Raw genomic sequence first — 22782 nt, 5'->3', positions numbered from 1 at the left:
ATTTAAGAGGGCTGGAATTACACTATCTGAACACAGAATTGAAATTACAATTTGATAGTACAGAGGTATTTGAAAAATCCCCCAAATACCTGAAAATTAAACAGCATATTTCTAAAGAATCGATGGGCCCAAAGAAGAAATCACAGAAGAAATTAGAAAAAAAATTTTTAATTAAATGAAAATGAAAACATCACATAAAAGTCTGTGGGGATGTTACTAAAGCAGCACTTACAAAGAAATTTAGCTTTAAATACTTATATTAGAAAAGAAGACGTGAATGGACCTATGCTTCCATTTTAAAAGCAAGCAAAGAGCAAATTAAACTCAAAGGGAATAGAAGAAAGGAAACAATAGAAAGTGGAAGTTAAATGGGGCGCCTGACTGGCAGTCAGAAGAGCATGTAACTCCTGATCTTGGGGTCATGAGTACAAACCCCAATTGGGTGTAGGGAAAAAAAAAACCATTAAAAAAAGTAGAAGTTAATGAAGTACAAAAAAAAAAAAAATCAAGTGAAACAAGGAGTGATTTGTTTGAAAAGATTAATAAATTGGTAAAATTATAAAATTGGTACACTTCTGGCTAGAATGGTAAAGAAAAGACATAAATAACCAATATTGGGAATGAAAGAGAGAATATCACGAAAGTACTAGAGATGATACAAGAATAGTGAGATATACTACAAATACTTTTATTGAGATAAATTTAATGACCTAATGACATTAACAAGTTCCTTAAAAAACACCAATCATCAAAATGGACACAAAAAGAAACAGAAAATCTGAATGACTCTGTAACTTTTTTTTAAAATTTTTATTTATTTATGATAGTCACACAGAGAGAGAGAGAGAGAGAGAGGGAGAGGCAGAGACACAGGCAGAGGGAGAAGCAGGCTCCATGCACCAGGAGCCCGACGTGGGATTCGATCCCGGGTCTCCAGGATCGCGCCCTGGGCCAAAGGCAGGCGCTAAACCGCTGTGCCACACAGGGATCCCGGCTCTGTAACTTTTAAATAAGTTGAATGTGTCATTAAAAATCTTCCCGTAATGAAGACCCCAGGCCCACAAAATTTCATCTAAGAATTCAAACAAACGGTTACAGGAAAAATACTATGAATTCAACACAAATTTTACAGGAAATACAAAAGGTAGGGAACACCTTTCGCCTCATTTTAGTCTAATAAATTCAGAATCGCCCTGATACCAAAACCAAAGACAGTACAAGAAAACTGGAGCCGTATTCCTCATGAACATAAACTCAAAAATCCTTAACAAAATATTAGAAAATGAAATTCAAAAATATGTGAAAGGAATAATACATCATTTGCCTGTCCAGACCTCAGTTCCTCTACCTGTAAACCAAAACGTTAAGCCAGAATAGATTCTTTCTGAAGTCTTTTCTAAGCTTGGATTTTATGATGTGTTCATCTCTTTTCTTTATTTCTTTATTGAGGTATAAACGACATACAACGTTATATTTGTTGCAGGTATACAACGTAATGCATGGATATTTGCAAATGAACACCACAATACATCTCGTTTACACCTGTCACTGTACAGAATTACAGAACCTTTTTTTCCCTAGAATCATCTCTTCTAAAGGGGTTTAGGGGCCCCTGGGTGGTACAGTGGGTTACGCGTCTGACTCTTGGTTTAGGCTCAGGTTATGATCTAAGGGTCGTGAGATCAAGCCTTGCTTCTGTTTCTGTCCTCAACGTAGAGTCTGCTTGAAATTCTGGCTCCCTCCCCCCCATGCTCTCTCTCTGTTTAAAATCAAATCAAATCAAATCAATCAATCAATCTTTAAAGGGGCTTAGAGTTGCTAAAACTTCAGCTTCTATCAGCCTTGGGGTAAAAGGCAAGTTTAAATGGCATCTAAGAAGGATTTAATACACAAACATATCTCATTTGACTGTGCTTCATTTTATTGCACTTTGCAGATACTGTGGGGTTTTTATGTTGTTTTGTTTTGACAAATTGTAGGTCTGCGGCAACTCTGCATCGAGAGGGTCTATCAGTGCCATTTTCCCAATAGCATTTGCTCTCTTCATGTCTCTGTGTCACATTTTGATAATTCTTGCAATATTCCCAACTTTTTCATCATCACTATATTTGTTATGGTGACCAGGGATCTTCGCTGTTGCTACTGTAATGGTTTGGGGGGCACCATAAATCACGCCTATGTCAGACAGTGAACTTAATCAACAAATGTTACGTTCAGACCGGCCCACCGAATGGCTATTCTTGCATCTCTGTCCCTCTCCTTGGCCTTCCTTATTTCCTGAGACAACGATATTGAAATTCAGCCAATTAGTAACCCTCTCATGGCCTCTAAGTGTTTGAGTGAAAAAAAAAAGTTATGTGTCTCTCACCTTAAATTGGTACCTAGAAATGATTCAGTGTAGTGGGGAAAACATCTTAAAAGCCAAGACAGGCTGAAAGCTAGGCCTCTTGTGCCCCATAGTGCAAGCTATAGAGAAATGGTTCATGAAAGGAAAAGTCAGTCAACAGGTCAGACTTCATTGTTGTCTTATTTTAAGAATTTGCCATGCTCCTCCCTCCCCAAACCTCCAGCAACCACCGCCCTGCAGTGTCAGCAGCTACCAGCATTGAGGCAAGACCCTCCACCAGCAAAGAGATTACAACTCACAGTGAGCTCAGATGATGGTTGCATTTTTTAGCAATAAAGTATTTTTTAATTAAGGTATTTACATTGGTTTTTAGACATAATGGTCTTGCGCCCTTAAGAGACTGCAGTACAACGTAAACACAACTTTTATATGCACTGGGAAACAAAAAAATTATTTGACTCACTTTATGGCAATATTCTATTTATTGCCACGGTCTGGAACAGAACCAGCAGTATCTCTGAGGTATACTTGTAAAGTTACAAGGTGGTCCTGTCCCCCATTGACTCAAGTAGCAGGGATTTTTGGTCAGAAGAAGCAGAGTAAAGGATATTGGATGGGAGGGATGTGTTGGGGCTGGGTCCTTGTGCCACACTACATAAGTAATTCTGCACCCCTTCTAGAGTTCTCCTGGTGCTGAGACAGTACATATATTAGTTGGAACAGCCAGTGACTGCTCTACAGTGGGGCTCAACCTGGGTGGTACTCAACTTGAGAGCCAATTATATCCCGACAGAAGTCAAGGGCACCCCCCATAGAACTTATTCCACCAACACTTTGAAAATCAGGGGAGAAAGAAGCCATTTGTGGGGTCATACAAAGAACACACCAGAAGTTAAGTTTCCTATGTTCCAACACTGCACCTAAGTGTGAAATTCCAAAATAGGATCACAAACTGGAGCTATAAAAATATAATTGTTATGTTTGTGTTTAAATTGAGGACTTACGGAATTGCAGACAGGAAAAGGGTCATTTTCTTGCAACTGGTCGACCATCTAATATAAGGAAATGCCAAGTCCAGTGCAGAGTACCGTGGACGGTCATCGTAGGGCCCCGAATAGGGTTACCAGGCAAGGCAGTGCCAGGAGAAAGAAAGGAGAGGATCTTGACAAAGCTGGGAAACACCAGGCTGAGTTTCACCAGCTCCTTCATGAGCTTAATCCCAGGACCCAGAGATCATGACCTGAGCTGAAGGCAGATGCTTAACCCACTCAGCCACCCAAGTGTCCCGAGATAATCTTAATTTTTAAAGGATAGTATATTATATATAATTCTCTAGTTGTATGGAGCTAGTCATTTTCATCTAACCCTTTGTGCTGTATTTATAAAGCTTTGAGTAAAAGGCCCCCATCGGATATTCTGAGTCTTGGTCACATAGACCCCAAATCATTTATTGCAGTCAAGATTTTAGTGCTTTGAGAGGCACCTGGTTGGCTTAGTCAGTTTTCTCTTCATTTTTAAGTTTTCTCTTCATCTTTGGTGAGATTTTTTTCATCTTTGATGCCCTTTAAAATCACTACTAAATGTTTTAGTATCTCCTTTTACTTACCCTGTTTGGAACTTGGTATATTTCTTTAATCCAAGGTCTTATGTTTATCTTCAATACTGGGAAATCCTCAGCCATTATGGCCTTGAACATTCCCTCCCTCCCTTTGTTCTCTAAATCATGCTCTTGCATCTCTCCGTTTTGCTTTCTGGAATGCCTAATAGATGTGTATTTCACCTGTTCATCCTAGTCTCCAAATCCCAACTGTCCTTTTGTATTTCACTCTTAAAAAAAAATAAAAAGATTTATTTGAGATTGAGAGAGAGAGAGAGGGCATGACTGGGGCGGGGAGGGGCAGAGGGAGAGGGAGAAGCAGACTTCCTGCTGAGCAGGGAGCCCTGATGATGTGGGGCTGGATCCCAGGACCCCGGGATCATGACCTGAGCTGAAGGCAGACACTTAACTGACTGAGCACCCAGGTGCACTGTTGTATCTCCCTGCTGATCCCTATTCCATCTCTTATCTCTGTCTCTGTAATTTCAATTACCCTTCTGTTCTCCAGGCATCTTTAGCTGTGTCTCATTGACTATGGATTTTAAAAATCTCAGGCACACAGAATTAGATTGATGTTAATCCTTGGCTCATTACATACTGTCTTCATTTGTTAATACACGGCCCTCCTTGGCTTGTTGAGGTATGTATCTTTTCATTAATAACATACAAAATAACCCCAAAGGCATTAAAATGTCAGCAATAACTTAAATCTACTTCCATCTACTTTTGTCCCAGTGCTTTTCCTCTCCTCCAAGGAAATCACCACCCTGAACCTTGTGCTTATTAGTTCTCTACCTACAAGTTTTTAAAATCATATTTTAAGAATATATGGATTCCTAGAAAGCACATTATTCCTTTTTTTTAAAAAAGGGTGTAACTTTATAAAAATGGTTCTATGCTAAAATTGTCTTCTGGGACTTACTTTGTCACAATTGTGTTGTTGAGATTCATGCGTACTGCTGCATGTAGCTTCATTTGTTTTGACTGCACCATAATGTCCCATTGTGTCATCAGGTGATTATGTCATAGTTTATTTATCCACTCTTTGGTCAACAAGCATTTGGGCTGTTTCCAGGTTTTTGCTATTACAAACAGCACTATGGTAAACATCACCGTTCACATCTCTTGCATTTCTCCTGCTTATGTTCCAAGAAATGGAATTACTGAGACATAAAATATGGGAATGCTCAGCTTTCAAGATAATGGCACAGTCTTTCCTATGTGATTGTACCAAACAAATCTACTTTTTAACCTGTCCATTGAGTTTTTTTTTTTTTAGTTTTCAGGGACCGTATTTTTCACTTGTAAAAGTATCATGTAGTTCTTTATTGAATTTATCTTTATGTTTCCAAACTGTTTTCTGCTGTGATTATAGCCTCCATTTCTTCATTGATCTATCTCATCAGTTTAAATAACCATATATCGTCATCTTTTTCAAGCTGTGTAATTATTCCAGTTCTTGAGTCAACACCCATATACACTCCCTCACCCCATGGTTGTTTGTTTCTTCATGTGCTTTATAAATTTTGATTATGAACTTATCATTAGCATAGCTTTTTTTTCCCCCTGGGGGAATCCTGTCTAATCTGGCTTCAGTGCTTCTACAAAGTGGCTTTTTAATTACTTCTACTGGAGCCACAGGGATTTCAATGGTGTAGAATGTAGTTTTTGTTTGTTTAGAGACAGAGAGCATGAGCATGCGCATGGGTGAGGGTGGGGTGCAGAGGGGGAGGGAAGGAGAGCATACCAAGCAGGCTCCACGCCCAGCACAGAGCCGGATGTTGGGCTTGATCCCAGGACCCTGAGATCATGACCTGAACTGACATCAAGAGTTGGATGCCTAAATGACTGAGACACCCTGGTGCCCTGAAAGTATGTTTTATGTTATGCTAATATCTAGGTTTGGGGTTTCCATCTGTATGTATATATAGCACACATCTAGATCTCACACCTGTCACGGCACAAGCCTGGAGTTTTGCCTTTTCATGGATGACTGTTTGTTTGTTTGAACTCCAGGAAGCCTCCACGGGATGACAAAGTTCCTTGCTACTTCCAAGGTTGATGGATGAAATTTCCCTAGTTCCCTTTCCAGGGACTGGGAAGCCCTTTGGGTCACTGAGGCCTTTATGGTGTGTGTGTGTGTGTGGGGGGGGGGATTCAATTGTAGTTTCCAAATGTATGCATGCTCAAGACCAGTTAATCAATACGAGTGTAAACATGAAAAACTGGTCCACAGTCCCTCGAGCCTAAATGCAGGCCTGAAGAACCTCTTGGGCCATTATGACAGCAGCTCCTACTTTCCCCTTTCTCTGGGTTTGAGTTCTTTCTCTTCGTTTGTTTAGCTAGCATTTCCATGCATAGAGGAAATAAGAGGGAGTGCCCAAGTCAGGGTAGGCAAGCCTGTTGCTAGAAATTCTACTGGTATATTTTATTCAAGTACTCATATCATTCGTCCTTGAACTGTTGCTAATTGATTAACTTTAGGTCTCTCACGCTGAGGGCAAACGCCTCGAAGGGCAGGCACATTTTATTCATCTTTGTCTTCTGCACGCCCATGACTTTTGCACCAACATGTTACCACAGAATACACACCCAAATATAATTGTGAAATGCAGACATAACGAGCAAGGTAATGAATGAATGCCACCTGGCATCATCACCTTCATGCACTCCACGTTCACTTTCCAATAAACTCCCATTTCTACATTTTATTCAAAGGAACTTTAAGGTCTAATAAGGCAGAAGCTTATGAAGGTCACAGAAGAGCAGTCAAGGAGCGGGGCCGAGAATCTGGGAATCCTGAGCCCTAGAGAGCTGACAACCTGTTGTCTCTGTGCTCCAGGGAGTGTGAGAGAACAAGACGGCTGCCACCTGGAGGCGTGAGCTGTGCATTTTACAGGATTTGTACACTCACTTTTTTGTTTCGGACTGAGCCAGGGCTTGTGAAATTTGGGGAGTGGGAACATCTCCAAGAAAGTGGCAGAACACAGGTGGCTTTTGTGCAAACTCTCTTTCTCAGTCCTGCCAGAACTTAACTTGCTCCACCTGCATTATTCTTGCCTTTCCAGTCACAATGGGGACATTTAGCAGCACAGAGTTGATGTTGCAAGGGAGTGCTGTGTGGTGTCCACTTGCGTGCACATATGCCCGTGTGCCTGATGGGCTACAGCCCTTGTCCTTTGGAAAGGAAGCCCAGCAGCCCCTGAGTAAGCCTGCCTCCGCGCTTACCCCGCATACGGAAGCTGTTCTGTGCCCGCCTCCCCCACTGAATGTGGGCTGCCTGAAAATGGGAATTTTGTCGACATCGTCTTTTACCCTCTGTGCCAAGAGAGGTAATGTGTCCTGAATCAGATGATCTAAGAGGAAACATGAGACAAGATGCCCCCAGAGTCCAGCTGCTTTTCTGGGCCAGGATCTGTATCTCTCGTGTTGGCCCAAATCTCTGAGGATGAAGGGTCCCCTTGCCCCTCTTTCCGGCAACAAGGGCAGACACCAAGGCAACCCGTGTCCCTCCTTGCCTGGCCCAATTCTCTATCAGCTTTGGCTTCTACTTATGAATGTGATAACAAAAACATTTCCTTGCATGATGACAAATTATTACTTTGACTACAGAAGGGAGGATGTTCCTTCAGAGTTTTAGCAATGAGAGGAAATATAAAATTATTTTAACATGTCCATTAAAGATGTGTAAGTGTCCAAAAGAAAAGTCTTCGGTAGGCCTGTCCCCACCTTTGAGAGCTAGAACCAGTTTGTGGCTTCTTCACTAAGTGTGTGGCAATGGTGTCCCCAAATAGCTTGGGGTGATGAAAGAAATCGGCGTGGAGAGACACCTCCCTATTTGTCTTCTCAGCCTTGGGAGTGGGCCCCAGTAGGGCTTTGCCCCAACCCAGGCCTCTCTCTGCCCAGGGCTATGAGGTACTCAGAGTTGTTACATTCTGAGTGTGTGAAAAGCGCAAAGGGAATATGAGTCAGAGAAATAATTCCTAGGGCCAACCTCACCCTAGAATTGTTTCATTCGAATGGGGAGCTAGAGATGGGGGAACAAGCCCTTTGCCAAAGTCTCCACACTGTTCCGACTTGCCTTTGACTTCAGGCCTCAGCAAACACTGACACAGGGCTGACAACTGAGAAGGCCTTGATTCACAGAGCACTCCTCCGTCCCAAGGACAGCGAACACTGTACGTGGAGGTTCTAAAGCGCTTCCACACACTGTGAGCTGACCCTGAGCCTCTCACCACCTAGGACCCTGGAGGAAATTTCCAATGGGCAACGTGCCCTATTAAGAGGCAGGACCGAGAAAAAGCTTCTTCTGTACAGATGCCATTAGGAAAGTTGGATGCAGAGCCAAGTCGGGTGCTGTGTTCTTCAAGGCAGGAATCTTGAGGTCACTGGGGGAATTTCATAATAGCTCCTGCTCGCCGTCAACCAGCTTCGGGGGGCTCCCATCACTAGTGGGGTTATATCGTTTGATGACACGAGCATGGAGAGTCCCTCTGATTTTGATAGCCTGGCCCTGATGGCACAAACATCTGGAGTTTTTATGACTGTTTCTCAGACAGTCTGGCTAAACGAGCACAGCCCTCGCCCACTTCCCTGGAACACCACGGTGGGCCACATGTTTTCCTCTCGGTGGCAACTCCAGACTTTCTATAGAAGAGGGTCATAGGGGCACCAACTTTGGAAGCGGAGGCTGGGGAATCTGTCCTAAACCTGGGCTTTCATGAACCACGTGATCAGCTGGCTGGAAGTGATCACCAGAAAGGAAACAAACATAAAAGCACAATTAGAGAAAAAAATATATACTTTGTTTACACCAGTGAGATACTCTTTGGTTTATGCGAACATAAAATCTGGAATTTATTTTTTCTTTCTTATATTTAGCCAATTATTCCAGTTGTATAGCATTTGTTTCTGCTTAGTTTCTTTCTTCTAGATTATTCCGTGACCTTCCTGGCCTGGTAATTTAAAATACATACCTTATGATTATTTATTTAGCTGAAATTTATTTATTTATTTATTTATTTATTTATTTATTTGCTGACCTAACTTGTTGGGACTTTGGACAGGGTTGATGCAGATGGGTGTGGGGTAGGTAATACTGGCCCTGCCCACATTCCTTGGCTCCTTGGGACCCTAGAAGGAGTGCTGTTGCTTTGGAATTAGACTGACTATATACCTGTAGTAAAACACAAAGATCAGATGGAATCCAAACATGGAGACTTTCACTAGCAAAGAGAGCAAGTCACTACTCCTCTCTGAGTTTCAAGATCCTATAAAAGGAAGAGGTTGGCCCAGATGACTCAGGTCTCTTGTTGCTGGTTCTATCTAGCTATCCACCATCCATCCTCAGCAGATTGGGTTACGGGGCCTATTTTCATCTCTCCCATCTATTTACTATAATCCCAGAATGAGTTCTTTCATGCTTCCCTGATCTCACGTTTCCCAGTTGCAAAATAGGGACTCGTATTGGCCTCTCTGCTACTCATAAGCATCTCAAGGAATCTCAGCCTGTCTGACAAGAAAGGTGATTTGGCTCATCCCTTCCTGAAGAAACTCCAGAGGTCAACCAAATCTAGGGAGAAAGACCCACACAAACACAGCCAGATACTTCCTCTCTTGGAACGAGGAATACAAAGGAGAGGAGAATAGCTCAAATATGGGACCACCTAAGACAGCCTGGACCACAACACTGGCACCAGGGCTCCAATCCCTGTCCATGGGACTTGGTCACTCTCACATTTACAGAGGGTTAGAGCAGGGAGGCCTGCAGTGATCATCTCACAGCCACAATTCTGAAGGATGATATGAGCTGCGATCAACCTTTATTAAGCCCGAGAACATCTTTTTCATTCAACAGTTAATCCAAAGAGAACCTGTAATGTGCACAAATTCAGAGCCAAATCGGATGAAATAAACTCTTCCTTCTAAGAGTTTATGGTCTAAATTAAGCAGCACAGACTCACAATGGGGAAACAAAGCCTTCAGGAGCAATGAGTCCAATACTGACACCAATGACATCCTGGTCCCAGGTCGGGGCTGATGTACTCAGGATGGGGTAAGGGCTTTGAGTTTTAGATACGGGGAAGTGCTTTCTGCAGGAAAAACCACTATGTCCTGGCAGTCAGGACTTTCCAGTTAGGAGGTTTCCACACTGGAGAGAATTCCAGGAAGTCAATGGGGTCGATGTGACATGACCCTGGGAGGACAAGAGATGGTGCAAGGAAGATGTTGAAGGCAGAGTGAGCCAGCTCATCTAAGGAGGACCAACATTTTCTAGAGCTTTAAAGTACATGATCCCCTGAATTAGAAGCTTTTAAGTTGATTTGTTTTCTCTCATTATTCAGTTGTCTCTGGAAATCCCACCTCCTGCCCGACCCCTTCCCAAGATGTGCCCAACCCGACCCAGTATCTTCACCTTCTACCTATGGTGTTAGAACTCAAATGGATGTTTGCTCTCTCCATCTATGTTCACACTGGCCTGTGGCACATATTTTCATGGCGTAGTAAATCATGCCACTGTGTTCTCTCAGCAGGCAGACAATACACATCACATAGCCGAAGCATGTCAGAGTGGGAAGAAGGGCTCACTACTGTAGCCCACTCATTTCACAGACGAGAACCTGGAAGTTACTGGAGACTCTATAAAACTCGCCTCGTCAGTGACTTTGGGAACGCAAAGTGCAGTGCTGTCATTCTGTGGCTTGGGTTTGGGACCTGCCTTCCTGCTGTGCTCCGTCTCGGCCTCCACCATCCCTGTCCCTGGCACCACCACCCCCCACCCTGAGGGCGCCCAGACCCTTCCTTTTTGGCTCCAGCATGAAGGCAGCAGAGTAGGAGGAAAGACTGGACTCCAGCAGAGAAAGTGGGGGCTGGCGGGGAGGGAGAGAGAAAGAAGAAGAAAAGAAAGGCTACAGACCAATGAAAATCGCCCTGTGCACACAGAGTGGGAGTAATCACCTTGATTACACCACTTCTATAGACAATTCACGATTCAGAAGTGCTTCAACCAAGGCAGCCACCTTGGGAGACTACCATGAATTTGGATCTCTGTGTTGCAGCATGCTTAGGTAGGAAGGAAGAAGCTCTTTAACTCAAACATATTCTAACTACTTAGTCTCTTAGAGCTCCCCCCTTCTCTTAATGGAAAGTACATTTCTCCCCTAGAGGCTTCTATTCAACTGTAGCTGCAAAAGAATGAGTTCTGGACTCAGGACCAGCCTAATGATGCCTATTAATGAGTCTAGCTATAATTCCAGGCCAGGTAAGGAAAGTTCTTGAAGCTGTGAAATGATAGGATAGGAGAGAAAGTGGTGGAAATTTCAGTGCAAGGTTAGGTTGTGTGTCCTAAAAGCCAAGTTTTTAAAGAAAGCATGCCTAGCATAAGATTGGGTGTGAGGGAGAAGCTAGTGCTTACAGGGCGGCAGCTCAGAAAACAAAACACAGAATTCAAATTTGAAATGGTCAATTTTATTTGTGCACTAGCAACTCAAAGTTCTATTTAAAGATTTTTTTTAAAAAAGATTGTATTTATTTATCCATGAGACACACACACACACACACACACACAGAGAGAGAGAGAGAGAGGGAGAGACACAGGCAGAGGGAGAAGCAGGCTGCATGTGGGGAGCCCGAAGTGGGACTCGATCCCAGGACCCCGGGATCACGACCCGAGCCAAAGGCAGATGACACTCAACTGCTGAGCCACCCGGGCGCCCCTCTATTTAAAGATTCTTACGACAGTGTAAGATTCCCTAGAAAAATGCAATTTCACTTTCTAGTCATTGTGGCAAATATAACAGAAATCATTAAAAAGATATTAAAGGTTTAACGTTACTATGCTACAGCGATTGGCTTCTGTGTTGCCCTGGTTGGTGTCTATGCATTTCATGAAGTGTTGTACTGACTCGTGTACAGATACATAATTTGTATTTAGTTTGTTGTTGCACTTGTGATTATTTGCTATAAAAAGTTGGTCATTTGGTGGTTGGCAATGCATGTGGCTTAGTTTCTACTGGAAAATCTGATTCAGCTTACATCATTTTGACTTGTAGCACCTTTGCCAGGAATGAATTCTAGGAGTGCAAGACAGCCCTGTTTTTTTCCCAGGTCTGTAGAGGCCTGTTGGTTTTAATGGGTTATGTGCAGGACACAAGGATGTGACTCATCTATCCACTTAACAGTCATAGAAAAGTACACAAACAACTCAGCCTCAGCCATAATACTCATTGTATGGACCATAGTGAATGTGCACTCCCACTGAGTTTTTGTGATTTTACAGGAACTGGGGCAAGGGTGCCCCGTGAACAAACAAAATATCCATTAAGTTCAATATCATCGATGTCGTTAACGTGACTGTAGTGAACTGTTTCCAGAGGACGAGTGTGCTGAACCATGTGTTGTGACCTTGAACATCACTGTCATCCCATTCTGATGTCTTCCTGCCTTGGAGAAGAGAAGCTGGTAGCTCCATTTCCCAGAATCTTCTCTACATGGTTCCAAGAGAGATCTTCCAGGGAGAGGCTCTTAGGTGAGGAAGGGGGAAGACTGAGATCTTTATTCCTCAGAGGCAGACGTGAACAGATGCACAGAGAAATGTAAACAGCTTTCAGATGGACTTTTTTGAGAATGGTCTATACTGTGCTACCGGCTTAAATAGTTGGTGGGAGCCCCTAATAGATTTTTTGGAGTTTCCCAGGTGACATTACCAATAGCTCCCTGATCTTTGCTTCCCTGATGGTTGTGGAAATTTTTTTTTTATCATAAAACTCTTAATACTCATAATACACAGAGTAGCTTCCATTTTCCTGATAAACTGCAGACCGCTATAGTTAAGTAATTATTAAGTAATTTAATACACGATGAGAAAACAGGATGGAGAGAAGTATACTGTGTTATGGGAATGCCTGTGAAGGGAACTACATCTCAAAATTGGAGGGCGGGAGAAGAGAGACTCCCTGAGCGGTCTCCAAGCTGAGGCTGGATGGATAAAAGGGAGGTGGTCAAAGTGCATGGAGTGGAGGAGACGGGGGTCATGTTCAACCTGTGCAAAGACCCAGAGGCCAGAGGGAGTTCAGGGAGGGTTTTGATAAGTGCCCCATTGTGGGGGCAGGAGGGAGGCGGGTGGGAAGCCCTACGAGCAATGGGGAGATAATGCAGACTTTCAAATCATCAAGTGACATTATCAGGTTTATGTTTTTTATTTTTTTTAAAGATTTATTTATTTATTTATTTATTTATTTATTTATTTATTTATTTATTTATCTGTGAGAGACAGAGACAGACAGAGAGAGAGGCAGAGACACAGGCAGTGGGGGAAGCAGGCTCCATGCAGGGAGCCCGACGTGGGACTCAATCCCAGGACCCCAGGATCACACCCTGGGCTGAAGGGAGGCTCTAAACCGCTGAGCCACCCAGGCATCCCCAGGATCAGGCTTAGTATTCCAAGCAATCACTCTGGCTACAGGATCCAGAATGGATTTCAAGAGACCAAGACTGAAGGCAGAGACACCAAACTAGGAGGCCAATGAAACTTTCCCTAGCCTGGACCTGGCCATGGGCAGTGGAGCTGGAGAGAAGGTCACAGATGCAAGAAATGTTTAGTACATGACCGGCGGAGGGCTTAGGGGATGGAAGAAGTTGAGGATGACTCATTTCACACATAGGGAGACTGAAGCTCAGAGAGGTCACGCAGCTTACCTAAGGTCACACAGCTTGGAAGCAGAGGAGTCAAGATCCAAGCTTCAATGTGTCTAGCTCTGGAGCTTTGGCTTTTAGCTCTAGGCTCCATAGCATACAAATCAGAACACAGTCACAGACGTTCAACTGAAAAAAAAAATTAGCACGAGGTACTTGTTGCACACACAATTACTGTTCCATATTCATATGCCAGTGGTTCCTCTGGGCTCTCTTCATCTCTTCTTTGATACTGTATTATTTCCTAGGTGCTTTAATGTATTTTCATGTTTTTTCCTCCACATTTGTGTAAACGTTGTTGTAGTTAAAGGAAAAGGAAGGGTTAAATAGGATTTCTTCCCCCTCCCTACAATTTTAGTTTCCTTTTAAAGTAAAACCGAAAGGCACTTCTGTTTTACTTTTGGAAGTATATAAATCTGCAACTCTGAAAGTTCTAGGGGCTAAAAGCCATGACCAGCTGTCGTATTTTGTTTGCCAAAATGACTAAGATGATGCATAAGGTTGGGAAAGCTGTAAAATAATTATCGCATATTGCTCCCAAACACCCACCTCTTCTATTATATTTTAGGTGTTCTAAACGAGTCCGAACAGTCGGAAACAAATACTGACTTGCCCACGATTCTCCCTTCTGTTCACGGCTGTCTCAAGTCTCCATCTCCAGAACAAACCTCTCTGCTGAGTTCCAGACACCAGAGGACATCCCCAGACTAATGACTCAGGTTCCTTAGACTTTCTACACTCCAACAATCTCGATTCCCCATTGTGCTTTTCTTTCTCAAATCCGCATCAACCAAGTCGACAAAACCAGACACTGGGAAGATATTCTAGATTCCTTTCTCCCCAATTCCTCACATCGGCTCAGCCACTAAAGCCTGATGATTCCAACTCTTCGGTATCTTTCCTCTCCACTTTCACGACGGCTGCCTTAGCACAGGCCAGCGTTTCCAAATGTCTGGCATGATGATTTTTGTGGTGCAGACACAAGAAATCTGAATTTCTGAAATCATGTTAGTCTATAGTTTTCATACCCCCTTAAGTATTTTTAAATAATAAAGATTGGCCACCATGATAAACAATGTGTAGTTTTTCTGTCATAGGGTTAGAATAAGCATTTGAAAGGTTTTCTGTAAAGAAGAACAAGATATAATAATAAATGCTTGGTTATTACTATTATGAGCCAAAATATTGCAATCAAATTACATAATTCAATAACATGAAAAACAACCTCTGCTTAATGTAGACACTTGATGATGACTAGAAGATAAAATAATGAGAAGATAAAATTAGAAGGGAATATTAACCCCAAAGAAATGCTGAGTAATGATTTTATGTTTTTTAAAGTTATTTAAATTCCAGCTAGTTAACACACAGTGTAAACTAGTTGCAGGTGTACAATATAATGATTCATCACTTCCATACAACACCCAGTGCTCATCACAAGTGCCGTCTTCACTCCCCATCATCTACTTTGCCCATCCTCCCACCATCTCCCACCTCCCCTCTGGTGACCATCAGTTTGTTTTCTACAGTTAAAAATCAGTTTTATGGTTTGCCTCTCTCTCTTTTTTTTCACCTATGTTCACCTGTTTTGTTTCTTAAATTCCACATAGGAATGAAAGCATATGGTATTTGTCTCTCTCTGATTTATTTCACTTAGCATAATACTCTTTAGCTCCATCCATGTCATTGCAAATGGCAAGATTCCATTCTTTTTGTTGGCCAAGTAATATTCCATTGTATGTAGATACATCACCTCTTTTATGAAGATCCATTCATCAATCGATGGACATTTGGGCTCTTTCTATAGTTTGGCTATTGTTGATAACACTGCTATAAACATTGGGGTGCATCTATCCCTTCGAATCAGTATGCTTTTATGCTTTGGGTAAATACCCAGTAGTGCAATTGCTGCGTCATAGGGTAGTTCTATTTTAAGTTTTTGTGGAACCTCCATACTGACTTCCAGAGTGGCTGCACCAGTTTGCATTCCCACCAACAATGTAAGATGGTTCCCCTTTCTCCACAACTGTTGTTTCCTATGTTGTTAATTTTAGCTATGAGTAATAATTTTAAATCATTGATTTTAGAATCATTTTAAAAATGGAAAGATAGAATTGCAAATATTTAATATATTAAAATTATTCTTAAAATAAAATTATAAATCACACAAGCATGAATCTCCTTGATCAGTAATCTAACTTTGTTTTAGGACAAAGATTCCAGGTGTCAAAAAATGTCTTTTATCTTGTGTTGAGGTTAGTTGAATTGGTTGGTTGAAGACGTGTTAAAAACATCTTTGGATTGGGTGTTAGTGAACATGTTGCTTCGAATAAGCTCATTTTCTCTTTTTACCAATGAAAATATTTTGTCTGCTTGGCTTGGTTTTTGTTTTGCCATTTATAGATATTGCTTTTCTAAATTCAAATTTTAGATTAGCTTCTGGTCTCCTATTTTAGAGCATTCTATAACATTAGTCTGTTTTTCTCTGTTTATTTCTTTTGTCAAAATACTTGCAAAGACCTATAGCTTCTGATGAATATTTACACATGAGAAATGCTAATAAGAGCTTGGTAATATTCAAACAACACAGCATTTAGCTCTTCTAACAAGCTCAACAGTGCCCCATGGGATTGCATGCCCAAATTGCCCATTCGGGACTTATTTTGCTTCCAAAAACTTGTTAATTTCTTAGCACACCACTGAGAATTTGTATGAAGTATACTATGTGTCTAAACTTATTAATATTTATTTTATTTGCAAGAATGACATCATTATCAGAAGACAGAGCCACAGAAACACACCTATAGCATGTCAACAACCATAAGCAAGACCAACTGATTATATTGTGACTGCTTCCCTCTTACATGCTTCTGCTCCAGTTTCTGGAATGTCAGCTTCAATATTTGACTCTGTGGCTCCATGGTTCCTGCTCTTGATTTTGACTTGATGTTGAATGGGTTTCTTTGAGCCATTAATGCCTCTAATGTTAATAGTTAAGCTCTAATTCTCACAGGCAAATTATACTTTCTCTCATTTTTCTGATTATTATTATTGTTAGGATTTGGATAAACATAAAATTCTTCAAGAAATGTCAGGAAGGAATTCCTACATGAAAACAGTAGTCCAGATTCCCATAATCTCGTAGTCAAAGAATCACTCATTTGGTCTCTGGCCTCATGCCATGTATCCTTCAATCTATCCTCTCCACCACTTATTCTGTAAAATGGAATGTACTTACCACATTGTATTATAATTTTTAAAGATGCTTGTAGTTCCCACTTGATGGCAAATTTCCTAAAAGCAGCGACTAAGTCTTATTTAGTTCTTTATCTCTAATGTCTAGCAGTGAATTAACATGTTTTAGATTCTCAATCAATTCTTGATGAACTTAGATGAGTCAAATTAAATTTATGTGAAATAGAAAGACAGTGAGGACTTCTGATTCTGGAAACCTGTGGGCTGAGACAACAAGACACCTCCCCACTACAGATTTCTAGAAATGGTAGATAACATATAACTAAAAACTCTAAAATAGAGCTGAGCTCCAGAGGAAAAACAAGAAACATTTTAGGTGCCACAAACAAAAAGAGACCGGCAAACAGAAAATCCAATGGGACATGAAAGTCAGTCATATGAGCTAGAAGCTGACATCGCAATAGCAGGGGTTGGGATTGGGTAGAGGATGAGGGCTAGGTAGAGAATGGTAAGGGAATCCAAAAGATTAGTATAGTTTCAGACCAGGAATAAAGCTTAGGTTTTTATAATCATACAATGAAAGAAGGCCATCTATGAAGGTGACAAGAACTTATAACTCTCAAGAATGCTGAGCGGAAGGAACATGCCTTTTATGAGAAATTAAAGGCCAAGCCTCCACCCTGCTCAGGACTGGCATCTAAGTGTTATTGAATCATGTGGTTCAGGAATTCCAAGCCTGAGAAATTAACATAAAATTTGGAGCTTGGCCAATAATAGCTCTAACCCATTTGGCAAAGCAAATGCAGGACCACTCTGGAGGGAATACCTCCATAACTCAGGTCATACAGACTTTGCATAGAAAGTACAACCCCACTAAAAATGAACTCACAATTAAAAATGGTGAAACATGCAAGAAAGTCATTCGTCATGAATAAGAGCCAGGAAACAAATTAAAAAAAAAAAAAAACAAACGTCACCTAAGAACTGCTTTCTATTTTTAAAAAATCAAATATTTAGAATTAAAAGGAAGAATAGAAACTACAAAAAAACACTATTTTTAAAAGAAAGGTAAAAAATAGAATTTCTGTAAATGAAAATAAGTTACTGAAATGAAAAACTCAAATGGACTATTTAAGCAACAGATTAAATAGTCAGAGAATTAGTGAGCCAGAATATAGAGCTGAGAAAATGATCCAGCATATCTACAAAGGAACAATTCAACTGAAATCAATTTATTAGCAGTAATAGAAATGAAAAGACAATGGACTAAAGGGATGAATAAAAAATAATTGTCCATCCATGTGCTAGATATTTTCAGTTTGCCTCTCTGGACTACTTCCACCTTTCTGCTCATTGCTTCTTGTCCCAGGAGGCTGACGTTTATTACTTAAGTCACTTGCTTTTTGGCTTCAGGTTGGGTTCAGTCACTGTAAGGGTAGAGGGTGGTAAGATAGCTCAAAAGAGAGGACAGAGTATTTATTCCCCAAACCAGTACTGCCCTGAGATCCAGACAAGTAGGACCCCTGTTCTGGGCCCTGCACTATAAGGTGTGTGGGGGCTGGGGGATGGAGTAGAGACATGTTCTGGAATGCCTTCCTTAAAATTATCTCGACCCCTGTCTGGTACGTGGGACAGGTAGGACCAGTAGTACTGAACAGGTGGGACACCATAGCCTGCACATGGTTCTGCATGATTTTGGGTTAATTGAATCATAATTTTCTAACTCTTCCTTCAGGGGCTGGAACTGGCTGGAACTCTTCCTTCCGTGGTTGGTAGTGCTGTCCAGGCAAGGTGCTCCAGGCCATATTGGGTCCTACAAGGGCCCTTAAAGGTAAGTGTCTTACTCAAAATTTTCCAAGTCCTCTTCCAGTGCCTGGGACCAGCTGGAATCAAGGGTGCAATCTGAGCAGGAGCTCTGAGCTTGGGCTGGGACCTGCGTGGGCCCCAGGCCCTATTTATCACCTTTGAGGCATATTTTGACCCTGTAACCCACTTAGAATTGGGCCAAAAGAACAGAATGGTGCTGATATGCTGATTTGGGGTGACTCATATCAGGGAGATGAGTTCAGAACTCCAGGCTACTGGACTGTTGTTGACCTTTGGGCTTATGCCTTTTATGTAGACTCATTATACTACTCTTGCCTAAATGTGTTTTGCCAGTGGTACTGACTCTAATCACTAGTACCCAAAGGCAGTGGGGACAACAGCAGGTGTCCTTTATCCTGTGTACGCTTCACTGCTGGCTCACTGGGTGGCCACCACCCTCTTCACAGGCTCTGTGCCATGTGCCAGGCAATTCTCTGGGAGTGGCCATGCTTATATCCTCTGAAGGCTTTCAAGACTGCTACCCATGTCTTAATCCACACCCTCTGTTGCTCCTGACTGATGTGGTATCAATTTGCTTTCCCAGGTCAGCCTTGAATGGAATGTTTAACATGACCAGAAATCAAATTATCATTCTCATTCTGCATACTCTGGATCAATTTGACCAACAGTCATTGTGAGTAAAACACAATAACCACTTTTGAGAGAGTCCCTGGAAGCCAGTGTGCATGAGCAGCACGATGGATGATGCAACATCATGAGTAATGATGTCAGGAGCATGAGATAAATGGTTCTAGAAAATGGCAGACTCAAAGAGACATATTTGTGTCAAAAAGTACAAGTTCGAAAGAGTTGTGCATATATCGTAAATCACTTTGGCTCACATGTGTCCTTGAACTTTGCAGAACATTTTTACAATTAAATCATTTATATAGAAAAGAGCCCTACTGTCTCTGCCCAGGGCCCAGCATACCACAGGGGCGGCTCTGTCTCAGGTTCTCTTTCTCTGCCAGGGCATATTTTAAAGTGTTCCTTTATAGGCAGAATGTATGGGAATGGGTTCTGAAGGTGTGAGATACAGGAATATAGAATAGAAAATTAGGCAGCATTTATTGATACTGGAGCACTCACCTGGTATTCTAGATTTATTTATGTATTTATTATTATTTTTTTAAAGATTGTATTCATGAGAGACACAGGGAGAGAGAGGCAGAGACACAGGCAGAGGGAGAAGCAGGCTCCCTGCAGGGGGCCCGACGTGGGACTCAATCCCGGGACCCTGGGATCGAGCCCCAAACCAAAGGTAGATGCTCAACCGCCGCTGAGCTACCCAGGCACCCCCGGTATTCTAGATTTAATATGTTGACTCAAACACCTAGAAGAGTCACATAATTGAAGCCAGGACTCAGTAATAGTGCATAGCAGGGTTTTTCAAAGTTCAATATGCAGAAAACCACTGGGCAATTTTGTGAAAATGTAGACTCTGATTCTGTAGGTTCAGGCTAGGCCTGAGATTATGCATTTAGAACAAGTTCTGATTCATTGATCATATTCAAATAGCAAAAACCTGTAACCAATAATGTGGAGAAAAGGGTCTAAAGGCTCAGAAGATGAGAAGGTTGGAATGGACTCACCATTAGCTCAGCCACTGCTTAACTATCCCCCTGGAGGTCCTAGGGGATATCCCCTTCATCAAAATATAATAACTGCATTGCTCAGGAAAGCACAAGAATTATTGAAAAAGTGTGGTAATCTGACATGGGCCAGAGATCATAGTAGTAGATGATGTAGTGGAACTGGAAAGAAATGACGGTAGAAATGACAGATTCCGGCATAGGAGAGATCTGGTGGTAGTGCTCAGCCATCAGAGACATGCTGGACAAACTGGGGTAGAGGGCAAATTATATTTTTACTCACATGGATCTCTATGATTGGAAATTCATCAGGCTTACGAAGAAACAGAATGGAGAGTCAATCTGCAATGGTGCTAACTGGAATATATACATGGAACTATTCTAGATCTGGGCAACATGATTCAAGATACCTTAGTGGGGTTACATAGCCTCTTTCCTAATTCTCAGACATAGCTTAGTTCAAAAAGTCTTGGAGTCTCTTGATTGAGGAGCAAGTTGAGTCCCTGTGGCAAAGGGACTTCGATGTTGTTACAACATACATTCCATGACTATTTCTGCAAATCTTTTCCTGAGAAGCTGGTACCCATTTACCAGGGTGACCGTGCATGGTGAAAGGTAAATATGCAGAATTTCTAGGTGTTCTTCGATACTGGCTTTGAGCTGATTCTAATTCCTGGATTTGAAAATGCCTCCAGAGCTCACTGTTAAGATTGGAGACTTATGGATGTGAGGTGATAGAAGGGATTTTGACTCAGGCTTGCTCATGGTGGGTCCAGTGAAATAAAGAACCCAATTGGTAGTGATTTCTCAAACCCCTGAATGTGTGGTGGAACTTAGACATGCTTAGTAAATAATAAAATCTCCACATTGGTTATGTAATCTATGGATTGAAAGCTATTAGGGTGCAATAGGCCAAAAAGAAGTGCTCAGAACTGCCCTTCCATAAGGGAATTTGAGATACATTTCTCCCACTGAGGACTTTTAAATGCAGGGGGTGTGATTCCTAGACCGGCTGCTTTTTTTTTTTTAAGATTTTATTTATTAATTCATGAGAGTTACAGAGAGAGAGAGAGAGAGGCAGAGGCAGAGACTTAGGCAGAAGGAGAAGCAGGCTCCTCAGGGAACCTGATGCAGGACTCCATCCCAGAACTCTGGGATCACACCTTGAGCTGAAAGCAGATGCTCAACCACTGAGCCACCAAGGGGTCTCCCATCTGCCTTTAATGTTCATGTTTGGCTGGTGAAAAAGTTAAGTGGGTCTTTGAGAATGAAACTTAATGATCTGGTAACTCTAAGTTGCTGCCCTGATGTATTTACTAGAGAAAGGAGATGGATCTCCTGATATCTGGTATGCAGCGTGGACCTAGCAGAGGTTTTCTGTTCTATTCCCATCAATAAGGATGATCAGAAGCAGTTTGCATTCTTGTGGTAGGATCAGCAGTGCACTTTCACTGTTTTTTCTCAGAGTTTTGCTCTCTGTCCTCATCTAGTATGAAGGGATCTTGAGCATTTTGATATTCCACAGAGCATTACTTTGGCCACCACAATGGTGATATTATGCTAATTAGATCTGGTAAACAGGAAATATTGCATACCTTAAATGTCTTAATAAAGCATATACATGCCTGAAGATCAGAGATAAACCCCACGAAACTCCAGGACACACAAAACCAGTTAAAAAATAAAAAAGGTCATTGACCTAGAAAATGTCAGGATATCCTCTTATAAAGTGAGTCAAATTGCTGTATCTCACACTGCCTACTATGCAGAAAGAGGCATACTATGTGATGGACCTCTTTAGGTGTTGGAAGCAGACATATTTAAGTGTAGCACTGGGTTTGGGGAGCCTGGCTGGCCCAGTCAATAGAGTGTGCAAGCCTTGGCTTAAGGGTTGTAAGTTTGAGCCCCACTCTGGGTGTAGAGATTACTTTAAAAAAATAAAATCTTTAAAAAAAAATGCAGGGCAACTAAATGTATCAATAGATCTATTCCCAAATAATTTATAAAGCTATCAGTTCTGAGTAAGTCCCAGAGCGAGAAACTCTAAAACAGATCCAGACCACAGTGCAAGTTTCCCCACTGCTTGGATCTTATGCCCTAGCAGCTCCAGTGGTAATTAGTGTCTGGTAGCTGGAGATGCTTATGGAAACTCGAGTAAGACTCAATGAGAGAATCATGGTATTGACTCCTAAGAATTTGGAGTAAGGTTGTTTTTTGCTAATAATGACAAAAGCAGTTATTGGCTTGCTAGCACGCTCTGGTAGAAACTGAGTGCCTGAGCCAGAGACACCAAGTCACTATGTGATCTGAAACATCCACCATTAGCTGGGTATTGTCTGCTTCATTGAATCATAAAATTGGACGTGTGTGGCATGTTAAATGGAAGTGGTGGGTCCGGAATGCACAAATAAATTACATGAACAGGTGGCCTCAGCTCCCATGGTATCTAGTCCTTCTCCTTTGCCACCATACCCTTGACCCATGGCTACAAC

The 22782-nt window shown here is 41.8% G+C and overlaps 2 long non-coding RNA genes across 5 annotated transcripts; one reads left to right on the top strand and one right to left on the bottom strand.

Annotated features, from left to right (window-relative positions):
* Positions 1–834: 834 nt before the first annotated feature.
* On the bottom strand, positions 835–4929 carry LOC140625678 (uncharacterized). 2 transcript variants are annotated; one of them, XR_012025012.1, is made up of 5 exons: positions 4867–4929; positions 3954–4174; positions 3352–3399; positions 2369–2466; positions 835–1002 (listed from the first exon to the last, which is right to left on the bottom strand). It is a non-coding gene; the product is annotated as an uncharacterized lncRNA (long non-coding RNA). The 2 variants fall into 2 exon arrangements; XR_012025010.1 differs by lacking the exon at positions 835–1002 and adding an exon at positions 1018–2277.
* A 753-nt stretch (positions 4930–5682) lies between these two features.
* LOC140625672 (uncharacterized) lies at positions 5683–19457 on the top strand. 3 transcript variants are annotated; one of them, XR_012025005.1, is made up of 4 exons: positions 5683–5816; positions 14206–14356; positions 18568–18663; positions 19243–19457. It is a non-coding gene; the product is annotated as an uncharacterized lncRNA (long non-coding RNA). The 3 variants fall into 3 exon arrangements; XR_012025006.1 differs by lacking the exon at positions 5683–5816 and adding an exon at positions 7091–7276; XR_012025004.1 differs by lacking the exon at positions 5683–5816 and adding an exon at positions 12234–12471.
* The last annotated feature ends 3325 nt before the right edge of the window (positions 19458–22782 follow it).

Source organism: Canis lupus, chromosome 3 (assembly GCF_048164855.1).
Source record: "Canis lupus baileyi chromosome 3, mCanLup2.hap1, whole genome shotgun sequence".
Classification (NCBI taxonomy): Eukaryota; Metazoa; Chordata; class Mammalia; order Carnivora; family Canidae; genus Canis; species Canis lupus.
The sequence above is the reverse complement of the archived record's forward strand: the minus strand, read 5'-3'. Positions and strand labels throughout refer to the sequence as shown.